Below are 14083 nucleotides of genomic sequence, written 5' to 3'. Positions count from 1 at the left end.
GTGACATGATGGTGCATGTGTTCTGTCCCCCTGTCCATCACCCCCTATAGTTGTGGCACCTGTGTGTCTCGTGTCCTTAACAGGCCTTCCCTCTAACTGCTCCCCTCCCGCTGTCTTGGTCGGCTGGGCTGCCCTAACAATACCACAGACAGGGGCTTAAACAAAATTTATTTTCTCCCTGTTCTGGAGGCCAGAAGTGTGAGATCAAGGTGCCAGCAGGGGGTGGTTTCTGGTGAGGGCTCTCTCCTTGGCTTGCAGATGGCCACCTCCTCACAGCATCCTCCTGTGGCTTTTTCTCTGTCCATGTGTACCCCCGGTGTCTCTTTCTCTTTTTTTTTTTGTTTTTTTAAAGAGTGCCCTGTCACCCAGGTTGGAGTGCAGTGGTGAGATCACAGCTCACTGCAGCCTCAATCTCCTGAGCTTAATCGAGCCTCCCACCTCAGCCTCCCAAGTATCCACAGGCACACAGTGTGGTTTTTTTTTTGTATGTTTGTTTTTTGTTGTTGTTTTTCCGTAGAGATGGGATCTCAGTATGTTGCCCAGGCTGATGTCGAACTCCTGGGCTCAAGTGATCCTCCTGCTTCAGCCTCCCAAAGTGCTGGGATTAGAGGTGTGAGCCACTGTGCCCAGCCTCTTCCTTTTCTTATAAGGACCCCAGTTCTGTTCAGATCAGTCCCCACCTGATGACGTCATATAACCTTCATTCCCTCCCTGAAGGCCTCATCTCCAAATACAGTCATGCTGGGGTTAGGGCTTCAACATAAGAATTGGGGGCGGGGGGACATAATTCAGGCCAAAGCTTGTCATGAGATGCCCAGGTGGCTCCTTGTGGCTGAGGATAAAACCCAGGTTCTGCCTGGCACTGGAGAGCCCTGAGCTGCCTCCCACCACCCCTCACCCTGGTAACCTCTGTCCCTCAGCACCCAGGACAGTCACCCCACCAGCCCTCCTCATTTCTCCCGCGATCCTCTCAGCGAGCCCCTGCTCTTTGAAATCCCAGGCACCCTTCCCCGGGCCTTTTCCAGCCTCTGGGGGAGCCTCCGGGGTCTTCAGAGCAGTTGGCATGCCCCTCCTTCTCCCAGAGGGTGCTTGGGTTTCCCTGCCTCACCCCCCGCGTCTCTGCTATTTGTGTAGGAGAGAGACTCCATTCCTGCCATCAGACAACAGAGCGGCGGGACAGGCTGGTGACCTCCGGCGAGGTCAAGGGTATCTCGGCTGATGTCACCCTGACCCTGTAGCCCTCACGGGTCCTCAGTCTGCTCCTAGCTGTGACGTTCACAGGGTGTAACACTGAAACCGGTGGGAGTTGCCCTGCAGGTCAGCAGGGATGCTGAGACCCACCCTCAGCCAGCGGATGTCCAGCCATCTGCAAGTTGGTCGCGCATCCGTCCTCCCTGCGCCCTGGCTCAGTGGATTCCAAACTGTAGCGTGCCTGAGCGTTGCCGTTGAGGGTTGTCTACGAGAAGAGCTGTTCTTTTTTAGTCACTGTCTTCATGGTGCTGACTCAAGCCTGACCCCAAGTCAGAGGCTAGCCCACAACGTCCTGGGGATCCTTCCAGAGTATGGGCTGGACCAGGCAGGAAGGCCTTCGGCTCTGTCCACCTGCACAAGGCTATGCCCTGGCATTGAGCTTGTCCTAGACCATCGGTTCTTAACTGGGCAGAGTCTGGGAACATTTGTCATTGTCACAACTTGGGGGAGCTCCTGGCATGGAGTGGGTGGAGGCTGGGGACGCTGCTCAACACCCTTCAGGGCCCAGAATGGCCCCACCCCAGAGAACAATGTTGTCCCAAATGTCAGCAGTGCCTGAGTTGGAAAGCTCTGCCCTCTGCTGCATGGGCTGTCTGATCTCCACCATGGAGCCAGTTCACCGACCAGCTTGCTCCACTGTCCTCTTAGGTAGGGCGTCTGCCAGGTGGAGACAAAACTGTGTGCGGAGGCACAGCAGGAGCAGATAGAGAAAGCCCCACAGGTTCCTGCTCCTTCCTTGGGGTCCTGGGCTGAAGGACTCCGCTCAGCCTTCCACCTGAGGTTCACTTGCCCCCACAGCCCTCTGCTGGTGCTGCTCAGCACACCTGGGCCTCCAGGTTGGAGGGGCAAAGGTCTCAGGACCCAGGGAAGCCAGAGAAGAATGGAGCTTCCTCCCCAGAAAGCTACTCATGATTTACTATCGAGTACTGAATGCTTTGTGTTTTTGTTTGTTTGGTTTTTGTTTTGTTTTGAGACAGAGTCTCACTCTGTCACCCAGGCTGGAGTGCAGTGGCGTGATCTCGGCTCACTGCAAGCTCTGCCTCACGGGTTCACGCCATTCTCCTGCCTCAGCCTCCTGAGTAGCTGGGACTACAGGTGCCCGCCACCATGCCCGGCTAATTTTTATGTATTTTTAGTAGAGACGGGGTTTCACTGTGTTAGCCAGGATGGTCTTGATCTCCTGACCTCGTGGTCCACCCCCCTTGGCCTCTCAAAGTGCTGGGATTACAGGCGTGAGCCACCACGCCCGGCCTAACACTTTGTGTTTTTAAGAGATGGGGTCTTGCTCTGTGTCCCAGGCTGGAGTGCAGTGGTGTGATCTCAACCTACTGGGCTCAAGAAATCCTCCTGCCTCAGCCTCCTGAGGAGCTGGGACTTCAGGCGTGCACCACCATGCCTAATTTTTCTATTTTGTGGAGATGGAGTCTTGCTTTGTTGCCCAGGCTGGTCTCAAACTCCTGGGCTCAAGCGATCCTCCCATCTTGGCCTCCCAAATTGCTGGGATTACAGGTGTGAGACACCACACCTGGTCATGAAAGCTTTTTTTTGAGATGGAGTTTCGCTCTTATTGCCCAGGCTGGAGTGCAATGGCACAGTCTCAGGTCACTGCAACCTCCACCTCCCCAGTTCAAGTGATCCTCCTGTCTCAGCCTCCCAAGTAGCTGGGATTACAGGCGCCCACCACCATGCCCGGCTAATTTTTGCATTTTTAGTAGAGATGGGCTTTCACCATGTTGGCCAGGCTGGTCTCGAACTCCTGACCTCAGGTGATCCGCCTGCCTCAGCCTCCCAAAGTACTGGGATTATAGACGTGAGCCACTGTGCCCGGCCATGAAAGCTTTTTATACAAAAGAGGCAGCAGGTCTCAGTCCAAAGGGCTCTAGAGCTGCGATCATACTTGGATTTCCCTGCCCCTGCACTGTAGCTTGGGCTGATCATACCCTCTTTTTGAGCCTTGTAGATTGTACAAAACCAAAGAGAGGGCCTGTGGGTGTCCTCCCAGTCTCCATCCCATCCTGTCTCCTGGCCATCTTGGTTTGGACTCCATCCCTCTCCTGTATGTCTCAGGAGAGGGTGGTCCTGGCTGCAGGAGTAGATCCTGATGATTCTAGATCAGCTCTCCTGGCCTCTTTGCCGTTGACTCTTAGTGGCCTGTGGGTGGTGTAGGGCCCAGGCAGGACAAGAGGCCACTCTAGAATAAACCTCAGAGCATTGCTTTAATGGCGAAAGATTGGAAACAACGTGAGGTGGTCTAGAAATAGGTCTGCAAATTGTTCCCTACGCCTTCCTTCAAAAGGTGAGGCCTGAGCCTCTTGCCATGGGTGCAGGTCAGATTCAGTGATTCGCTTCTAATTAATGGAATGTGGCAGAAGTTATGCTATATGATTCCTTTTTACAAATATTCTTATTTTCAAAAAATACTTTTTTTTTTTTTGAGAAGGAGTCTTGCTCTGTTCCCAGGCTGGAGTGCAGTAGTGCAATCTCAGCTCACTGCAACCTCTGCCTCCTGGGTTCAAGTGATTCTCCTGCTTCAGCCTCCTTAGTAGCTGCGATTACAGGCACGCGCCACCACACCTGGCTAATTTTTGTGTTTTTAGTAGAGATGGGCTTTCACCATGTTGGCCAGGCTGGTCTAGAACCCCTGGGCTTACGCGATCCTCCCGCCTCCGCCTCCCAAGTAGTTGGGATTACAGGTGTGAGCCACCTCCCTGCCCCCGGCTCTATGAAATGATTCCTGAAGCTGCATCATAACAAGGACAACTTTCACCTGCTGTGTGTGCCTCCCTCTCCCCTGCTCTCCCTCATATCCCTTGCTCTGGAGGAAGCTGGCCGCCATGTTGTGAGGACACGCAAGCCGTGCGAGGAAAGGCCCGCATGGGAGGGACAAGGACTACCACCAACAATCAGCACCGACTTGCCAACCCTGGGAGGAAGGCATCTTGGAAGCAGATCCTGCTGCCCGCCGCTGACCTCTTATTGGCAACCTCATAAAAGACCCCAAGCCAGAACCCACCGAAGCCCGTCCCAAATTCCTGATCCACAGACACAGTGTTTAAAGCCTCGTTGTTCTGTGGGGTTAATCTATTACTCAGCAGGAGATAACTAATACATAGTATAAATGTCCACCAATAGGATAATAGGCGAATGAATCGTGATATTTTCAAAGTAAACAGTCTTTTCTGTAGATGCATGTTCTGCTTATGTAATTAAGGAAAACAAGTGAATGAATTGTGACATTTCAAACAAGTAAACAATTGTTCTTCTTTTAGAAGCACATTCCGCTTATGTAGTAAGGAAAATGGGAAAAAGGTGAATGAATCGGGACAGTTTCAGACAAGTAAACAGTCTTTTTTTTTTAAGATGCATGTTCTGCTTATGTAACTAATCAGTCTTTACATTTGGGAGGCCCAGGGCAGAAGTACAGATGGAAGCCTGCCTACCATATGTCTACATATTTTAGCATTATCAACTAAGCTCGCTAAAGTTAAATACAGTATGTTCTGTCCCACTCACCAGGACAAACATACCTTTCTAACAACATACACAAAAACTGTGTGGTGCTGTGGTTTTTCGAGTTGGCAAATCATCAAAGATGGCTGGATTTAATTAGCCGACCCTCCCTATCCATGGGTTCCACATCTGTGGATTCAACCAACTGCCGATCAAAAATATTTGGAAAAACGGGCCAGGCGCAGTCGCTCACGCCTGTAATCCTAGCACTGTGGGGGGCTGAGGCGGGTGGATCACCTAAGGTCAGGCGTTCAAGAACAGCCTGGCCAACATGGTGAAACCCCATCTCTACTAAAAATACAAAAATTAGCCTGGGCGTGGCAGGCACCTATAATTGCAGCTACCCGGGAGGCTGAGGAAGGAAAATCGCTTGAACCTGGGAGGTGGAGGTTGCAGTGAGCTGAGATCATGCCATTGCACTCCAGCCTGGGCAACAAAGGGAGACGCTGTCTCATATATATACATATATACATATATATACACACACATATACATATATATACACATATATACATATATACATATGTATATATACACATATACATATGTATATATACACATATACATATGTATATATACACATATACATATGTATATATACATATATACACATATACATATGTATATATACATATATACACATATACATATGTATATATACATATATACACATATACATATGTATATATACATATATACACATATACATATGTATATATACATATATACACATATACATATGTATATATACATATATACACATATATACATATATACACATATACATATGTATATATACATATATACACATATACATATGTATATATACATATATACACATATATACATATGTATATATACATATATACACATATATACATATGTATATATATACACATATACATATGTATATATACATATATATACATATATACACATATATACATATGTATATATATATGCACATATACATATGTATATATACATATATACACATATATACATATGTATATATATACATATATACACATATATACATATATACACATATACACATATATACATATATATACATATGTATATATATATATACACACACACACACACACACACACATACATATATATATGTTTGGAAAAATGGTCAGATGTGGGTGCACACCTGTAGTCGCAGCTACTGGAGAGGCTGAGGTGGGAGGGTCACCTGATCCCAAGAGTTTGAGACCAACCTAGGCAAAAGAGCAAGACCTCGTCTCTACTAAAAATTTAAAAAACATTAGCTGGACATGGTCACATGTGCCTATAGCCTCAACTACTCAGGAGGCTCAGATGGGAGGAATGCGTGAGCGCAGAAATTTGAGGCTGCAGTGAGCTATGATCACGCTGCTGCCCTCCAGCTGGGAGTCTGGGGTGAGAACCTGTCTCTAGAAATATAAAATAAAATAAAATACTTGGAAAAATCCACCAAATTTCAAAAAGCAAAGCTTAAATTTGCCACACGCCAAGTACCGTGTTGAATCCACACAAATGAAGTAATGTGCAGGCATTGCGTTAGGTGTCAAGTAATCTAGGGATGATTTAATGTATACAGGAAGCTATGTGCACATTCTACAGCTTTTTATATCTTGTATTTATCTATTTTAGTAGAGGCGGGGTTTCACCATGTTGGTCAGGCTGGTCTCGAACTCCTGACCTCAGGTGATCCACCAGCCTCAGCCTCTCAAAGTGCTGGGATTACAGGTGTGAGCCACCACGCCCGGCCACTACACCCTTCTATATCAGGGTCTTGAGCATCCGAAGATTTTGGCATCCACTGGGGGGTCCTGGAACTAATCTCCCACGGACATCCAGGGGCGACAGTATTTTTGTGCATGTCTGGGCATTCTGTCGATGGGCTGGTGATGTTTGGATGTCTTAAATAAAACGAAAACATACTCATCCGTAAATAATTATATGTTCCATAACATTTATTTTCTGTGCCTTAATTTCAGCATTAATGATGTTTGTGTAATTAAGATTTCTATATAGGCCAGGTGCAGTGGCTCACACCTGTAATCCCAGCACTTTGGGAGGCTGAGGTGGGCAGATCACCTGAGGTCAGGAGTTCGAGACCAGCCTGGCCAATATGGCGAAACCATCTTTATTAAAAATACAAAAATTAGCCAGGCATGGTGGCACATGCTTTTAGTCCCAGCTACTTGGGAGGCTGAAGCTGGAGAATCACTTGAACCTGGGGGGCAGAGGTTGCAGTGAGCCAAGATTGTGCCACTGCACTCCAGCCTCGGTGACAGAGCAAGACTCTGTCTCAGAAAAAAAAAAAAAAAAAAAAGATTTCCATATCATTTGAGTGTGTTATGGACATGACCTGAAGCAGCCATCAGGGGCTGAATCCGCGCCCTTCTCCCACACATTCCTGTGTTGAAGTCCTAACCCTCAGTACCTCTGAATATGCCTGGATTTGGAGATAGGGTCTTCACTTATTTTTAGTTTTTTTCTTTTCTTTTCTTTTTTTGAGACAGGATCTCACTCTGTTTCCCAGGCTGGAGTGCAGTGGTGTGATCATGGCTCACTGTAGCCTTGACCTCCTGGGCTCAAGTGATCCTCCTTCCTCAGCCTCTTGAGTAGCTGGAAGTACAGGTGCACACCACCACGCCTGGCTAATTTTTGTTGTGTATGTGTAAAGATGGGGTTTTGTCATGTTGCCCAGGCTGGTCTCAAACTCCTGGGCTCAAGCAGTCCTCCTGCCTTAGCCTCCCAAAGTGCTGGGATTACAAAGGTGTGACCTTGTAGGGACCATGTTGCAGTTTTACCTTTTCTTTTTTCTTTTTTTTTAATTTTCTTCTTTAATAGAGATAGGGTAGCCCTGTGTTGCCCAGGCTGGCCTCAAACTCCTGGGGTCAAGCCATCTTCCTGCCTCAGCCTCCCAAAGTGCTGGGATTCCAGGTGTGAGGCACCATGACTGGGCCCCCTTTATACTTTTGTAATAAATTTTTTTTTCTCTTGTGGAGACAGGGTCTCACTATGTTGCCCAGCCTAGGGTGCAGTTGGAGAGCCAGGGTCTTTGAAGAGGGAATTAAGTTGAAATGAATTCAACTTAATCAATTTAGCCCAATGCAGAATGGGCCCTAATCCAATCTGACTGGGATCCCTACAAGAAAAGGAGATTAGAACACAGACACACACAGAGGGACAAGCACATGAGGACACAGGGCAAAGACCGCCGTCTGCAAGCCACAGAGGGACCGGACCTGCCGACACCTTGATCTAGGACATCCAGGCTCCAGAACTGTGGGAGAATAAATAAGTCTCTGTTGCTGAAGCCACCCAGCTGTGGTACTTGGCCATGGCCACCTGGGGCAACCCTGCAGCCTCCTTTCCCAATCAGGGTTCTGCCTGGAAACTGCAGAGCACAGACGCTGGCTGCAGAGACTGAGTCTCTGGGGGGGTGGACCACAGGGAGCTCCATTCCAGACTCCAGGGAGGGAGAGGAATTCCTTCCCCACGTGGAGGCCTCTGGGTACCAGGCCTCGTTCTCTGCTGGAACCCCAATTGAGAAAGACTCATCTAAAGGATTCAACCACAAGACGCCATTAAACTACAAATTTGCAAAAATTAAATGTCTTCATCGTAAATGCAATTTAAATATAAAACATTGGGCTGGGCGCAGTGGCTCACACATGTAATCCCAGCACTTTTGGAGGCCGAGGCGGGTGGATCACTTGAGGTCAGGAGTTCGAGATCAGCCTGGCCAACATGGTGGAAACCCCGTCTCTACCAAAAATACAAAAATTAGCCAGGTGTGGTGGCAGGTGCCTGTAATCCCAGATACTCCAGAGGCCAAGACAGGAGAATCACTTGAACCCGGGAGGTGGAGGTTGCAGTGAGCTGAGATCACACCACTGCACTCCAGTGTGGGTGACAGAGCGAGACTTCGTCTCAAAAAAAAAAAAAAAAAAAAAAAGTAAAACATTGAAAAGTTAACTTCATTTGTATGTTTTTTTAAAAGTTACTTTCCTATAATATTCAGAAATTTCTATTAACATTAAAAGGCAAGATAGATGGGTGGAGAGGGGAAGTGATTAGTAGTGGATATGAGGTTTCTTTGCTTTTTATTATGATAAAATCTAGATAACATAAAATTGACCAGTTTTACCGTTTTATTAATAAGTGCATAGTTCAGTGGCATTAAGCACATTCACGTGGTTGGGCAGCCGTCACCACCATCCATCTCTAGAACTTTCTCATCTTCCCAAACTGAAGCTCTGTCCCTGTGAAACACTCCCCTTCCCCTCCCCAGCCCCGCCACCCCTCCATCTTACTTTCTGTCTCTGTGAATCTGACACCTCTAGGGACCTCCTAGGAGTGGAACCACACAGGATTTGTCCTTCTGTGCCTGGCTTCTCTCACTGAGCGTGACGTCCTCACGGTTCATCTACCCTGTAGCCGATGTCAGGACTTGTTTTCTTTTTCTTTTTTTTTTTTTTTGAGACAGAGTCTCGCTCTGTCGCCCAGGCTGGGGTGCAGTCGCGTGATCTCGGCTCACTGCAAGCTCCGCCTCCCAGGTTCATGCCATTCTCCTGCCTCAGCCTCCTGAGTAGCTGGGACTACAGGCACCCGCTACCATGCCTGGCTAATTTCTTTTTGTATTTTTAGTAGAGACAGGGTTTCACCGTGTTAGCCAGGATGGTCTCGATCTCCTGACCTCGTGATCCGCCTGACTCGGCCTCCCAAAGTGCTGGGATTACAGGCGTGAGCCACCGTGCCCGGCCAGGACTTGTTTTCTCTTTAAAGCCAAGTCATATTTCATTGTGTGGATGGACCATGTTATGTTCATTCATTCAATTTTTTTCAGACAGTCTTGCTCTGTCTCCCAGGCTGGAGTGCAGTGGTGCAATAGCAATTCACTGCAACCTCCGCTTCCTGGGTTCAAGCAATCCTCCCAACTCAGCCTCTTGAGTAGCTGGGATTACATGCACGCCCCACCAGGCCCAGCTATTTTTTGTATTTTTAGTAGAGACGGGGGTTTCACCATGTTGGCCAGGCTGGTCTCGAACTACTGACCTCAAGTGATCCGCCCACCTCGGCCTCCCGAAGTGCTGGGATCACAGGCGTGAGTCACTGCGCCCAGCCCATTTATCCACTGATGGACGGTTGGGTTGCACCTACCTTTTAGCCACTGTGAACAGTGCTGCTGTGAACATTGCTGTAAAATACCTTCTTGAGCCTCTGCTTTCTTTTCCTTTGAGTAGGAACCTAGGAGTGGAATTGCTAGGTCATGAGATAATTCTAGATTTAACTTTCGAGCAACTGCCAGACTGTTTCCACAATGGCTGCACCATTACATCTTCCCTTCTGCTGTGGTTTCATTGTGGGGTCATGAAATGTTCTGAAATGGGCCAGGCACGGTGGCTCACACCTGTAATCCCAGCACTTTGGGATGCTAAGGCAGGTGGATCACCTGTGGTCAGGAGTTCGAGACCAGCATGACCAACATGGTGAAACCCCATCTCTACTAAAAATACAAAAAATTAGCTGGGTTTGGTGGCGTGCACCTACAATCCCAGCTACTCGAGAGGCTGAGGCAGGAGAAGCACTTGGACCCTGGGGGCGGAGATTGCAGTGAGCTGAGATCGTGCCCCTGCACTCCAGCCAGGACCACAAGAACAAAACTCCGTCTCAAAAAAAAGAAAAGAAAAGAAAAAAAAATGTTCTGAAATGCATTGAAGTGACAATTGTACAACTCTGTGAATATACTAAAAGCCACTACATTTTATACTTTAAATGGCTGAATTCTACGGGAAATGAATTACATCTCAATAAAGCTGTTATTTTTTCAGGCAAAATGGAAAAGATAATGTAATGACTCAAGTTTTTATATCAAAATTATATACAGCTACAGGGTTTCTTTGCTTTAAAAATTGAATTGCATGCTGTCTAACATTTTCCAAACATCATTTTGCAATTCTAATGCCCAGGGTCTCTCTAGTTGCTGTGGTAGGGTTACTCTGGCCAGGCGCAGTGACTCACGCCTGTAATTCCTGTGCTTTGGGAAGCTGAGGCGGGCGGATCACTTGAACTCATGAGTTCAAGACCAGCCTGGCCAACACAGCAAGACCCCCATCTCTACAAAAAATAAAAAAATTAGCTAGGCATGGTGGTGCACGCCTGTAGTCCCAGCTACTCAGGAGGTTGAGGTGGAAGGATCTCTTAATCCCAGGAGTTGGAGGCTGCAGTGAGGTATGATCATGCCACTGCACTCCAGCCTGGGTGACAGAGCCAGACCCTATCTCAAAAAAAGAAAAAAAAAGTCACTCTGCTTCACCTGTGACACATCAGACCTACAAGTTTAAGAGTATTATGGATTTTGGCCAGGTACGGTGGCTCACACTTGTAATCCTAGCTACTTGGGAGGCTGAGGCACGAGAATTGCTTGAAACTGGGAGGTGGAGGTTGCAGTGAGCCAAGATTGTGACACTGCGCTCCAGCCTGGGCAACAGAGTGAGACTCTGTCTCGATACAGTGTCCAGCTCTGTGGCCCAGGCTGGAGTACGCTGGTGCAATCATGGCTCACTGCAGCCTCAAACTCCTGGGCTCAAGTGATCCTCCCACCTCAACCTCCCGAGTAGCTGGGACTACAGGCACTCCACCACACCCGGCTAATATTTTTTTTTATTTTTTGTAGGGACAGGGTCTGGCTATGTTGCCCAGGCTGGTCTCGAACTCCTGGACTCCAGCAGTCCTCTCACCTTGGCCTCCCAAGGCGCTGTATTACAGGGGTGAGCCACCGCACCTGACCTGTGGATTATTTCATATTACAAAATGCTCCTCAGCTGCCCAGAACCATGCTTTGAACACACGGATCCATGGGTGCATCTGAGACCACAAATCAGACCCACAGAAGGGAAGGCCACGGCCCCATGGCCCTGCTGAGGAGTGAGGCCTCCTCTCCAAGACCCGTTGCCGGCTGTGTTCCCAACAGGAGGGTTTGCGAAGGGGGTGGTCTTTCCTCGACCCTCCTTGCACTCTGAAGCCACGTTGGAGCTCTCTCTGCAGTTGGGAGGCAGAATCCTCAAACTCTGCAAGCATTCTGGCGTGGTCGCCTTTTGCCTTCATGGCGTAGAGCCAGAGATGGGGCCTGGGTCTCCCGGGGCCTGAACCGTGGCCAACCTAGAGCGAACAAGGCACCGAGTCACCATGTGCTTCTTCACTCATGCACACGTGTGTGTGTGTTTGTGATCTGTGCAGTGACCGGCGTGACCTAGATCCATGCTGGCCCCCGGTCACCACTAGCCATGCGTGGCCATCAAAATCTAAATTAACTAAAATGAAACAAATTTTAAAATTTCACATTCTGTTCCTTAGCTGCACGAGCCATATTTTAAGTGCTCAGCCTGGCTTAGGCCTGTAATCCCCGCACTTTGGGAGGCTGAAGCAGGAGGATCGCATAAGGCCAGGAGTTGGAGGTCATCCTGGGCAACATAGCAAGACCCCATCTCTACCCCAAGAAAAGAAAATTAGCCTTGTGTGATGGAGCATGCCTGTGGTCCCAGCTTCTTGGGAAGCTGAGGCAGGAGGATCACTTGAGCCTGGGAGTTTTGAGGCTACAGTGAGCTATGATCACGTCACTGCACTCCAGCCTGACCGACAGAGCAAGACCTCATATCTAAAACAATCAAGCCAGGCGCAGTGGCTCATGCCTGTAATCCCAACACTTCGGGAGGCTGAGACGGGTGGATCACCTGAGGTTGGGAGTTCAAGACCAGCCTGGCCAACATGGTGAAACCTCATCTCTACAAAAATACAAAAATTAGCCGGGCATGATGGTATGTGCCTATAATCTCAGCTACTTGGGAGGCTGAGGTGGGAGAATTGCTTGAACCCGAGGGGCAGAGGTTGCTGTGAGCCGAGATCACACCATTTCACTCCAGCGTGGGCGACAGAGCAAGACTATCTCAAAAAAAAGTAAAATAAGCAAACAAAAAAGAGCTCAGCCACATGTGGCTGGTGCTTCTGTACTGCGTGATGAAACTCTAAGATGCAGGGCCTGGGCAGAGGACCCTTTGTCCAGGTAGGAGGACAGCGTAGGGAAGAAGGAGTTAAAATCAGTGAACTGTGTGGACTCGTATCAGTACATTTCAGACAAGGTTTGCCAGGCAAGTGAAGCAAGTTGCAGGGTGAGATGCACAATAAGAACATCATTTGGCACACATGTAACTGAAAAACACAACACTGTGTTGTATAGATTCATATGGAGCCCAGGAGTTAGAGGCTGCAGTGAACTATGATGGCGCCATTGCACTCCATCCAGCCTGGGCACAAAGCGAGCCCCATCTCTGAAACAAACAAACAAAACCTTCAAACATATGTAGTAAAAGTCTAAGAATCATGATTAGACAAGACAGCCACCAACCCTAGGGAGGAAGAAAAAGGAATAGGATCCAGGTGGGGCTTCAATTCTCTCTATGTATTTAAACGATAAGCTCTAACACAAATGCAGCCAAACATTTGCACTTACCTATCTCAGTGATATGCCTTTGTTAGGTGGTTCTAGGTTTGAAATATTTTGTCATAAAAAAGAAGTCTCATCCCCAGGGAGATTAAGAGAGCTACTGATCACTGGTTTTTTTTGTTGTTGTTGTTGTTGAGACAGAATCCTGCTCTGTCACCCAGGCTGGAGTGGAATGGAGCGATCTCTGCTCACTGCAGCCTCCGCCTCCTGGGTTCCAGTGATTCTTGTGCCTCAGCCCCCTGAGTAGCTGGGACTACAGGCACCCACCACCACGCTGGGCTCATTTTTGTATTTTTAGTAGACGGGGTTTCACCATGTTGGCCAGGCTGGTCTTGAACTCCTGACCTCAGGTAATCTGCCTGCCTTGGCCTCCCAAAGTGCTGGGATGACAGGCGTGAGCCACGTGCCTGGCCTGGACCACTTTCCTAATCGACTTTTTGGCCAATAAAGTCTCTGAGACTTCCAGAAGAGAAACACAAATCTCACAATGGCTGATCTGTGGAATCTGAATGGCTTCCAGGAGGACAAAGAGATACTGGCGAGGAGGGAGGAGGGTGAGGGGCTGGGGTGGTCTCCAGCAAGGGCTGTACAGCTGAGGCCAGCTCTGCTCTGCCCCAGCTCCCGCATGGAACCTTCCACCTTCCTCTCTTTGGCTCATCCATTGGTGCTCAGTGCAGCCTGGATAGCACTCACACAGCCACCTATGGGAGGGAGTGTGGGAACAGGAGTACTGCCACCATCATGGTGTTCATCAGGTGTCTGCAGTCATGCTGTTCATTGAGTGTCCGTAGTCACAGTGTTCATCAAATATATT

The 14083-nt window shown here is 48.4% G+C and overlaps 1 protein-coding gene across 9 annotated transcripts in view; it reads left to right on the top strand.

Moving 5' to 3' along the window:
• ZFR2 (zinc finger RNA binding protein 2) overlaps nt 1–14083 on the top strand; it is a 71308-nt gene that overhangs the window by 19309 nt on the left and 37916 nt on the right. The gene's annotated exons all lie outside the window — the stretch shown is intronic.

The sequence above is a fragment of the Symphalangus syndactylus genome, chromosome 17 (genome assembly GCF_028878055.3).
Source record: "Symphalangus syndactylus isolate Jambi chromosome 17, NHGRI_mSymSyn1-v2.1_pri, whole genome shotgun sequence".
Taxonomy (NCBI): Eukaryota; Metazoa; Chordata; class Mammalia; order Primates; family Hylobatidae; genus Symphalangus; species Symphalangus syndactylus.
Note: the sequence above shows the minus strand (reverse complement) of the source record. Positions and strands in the feature narration are given on the sequence as shown.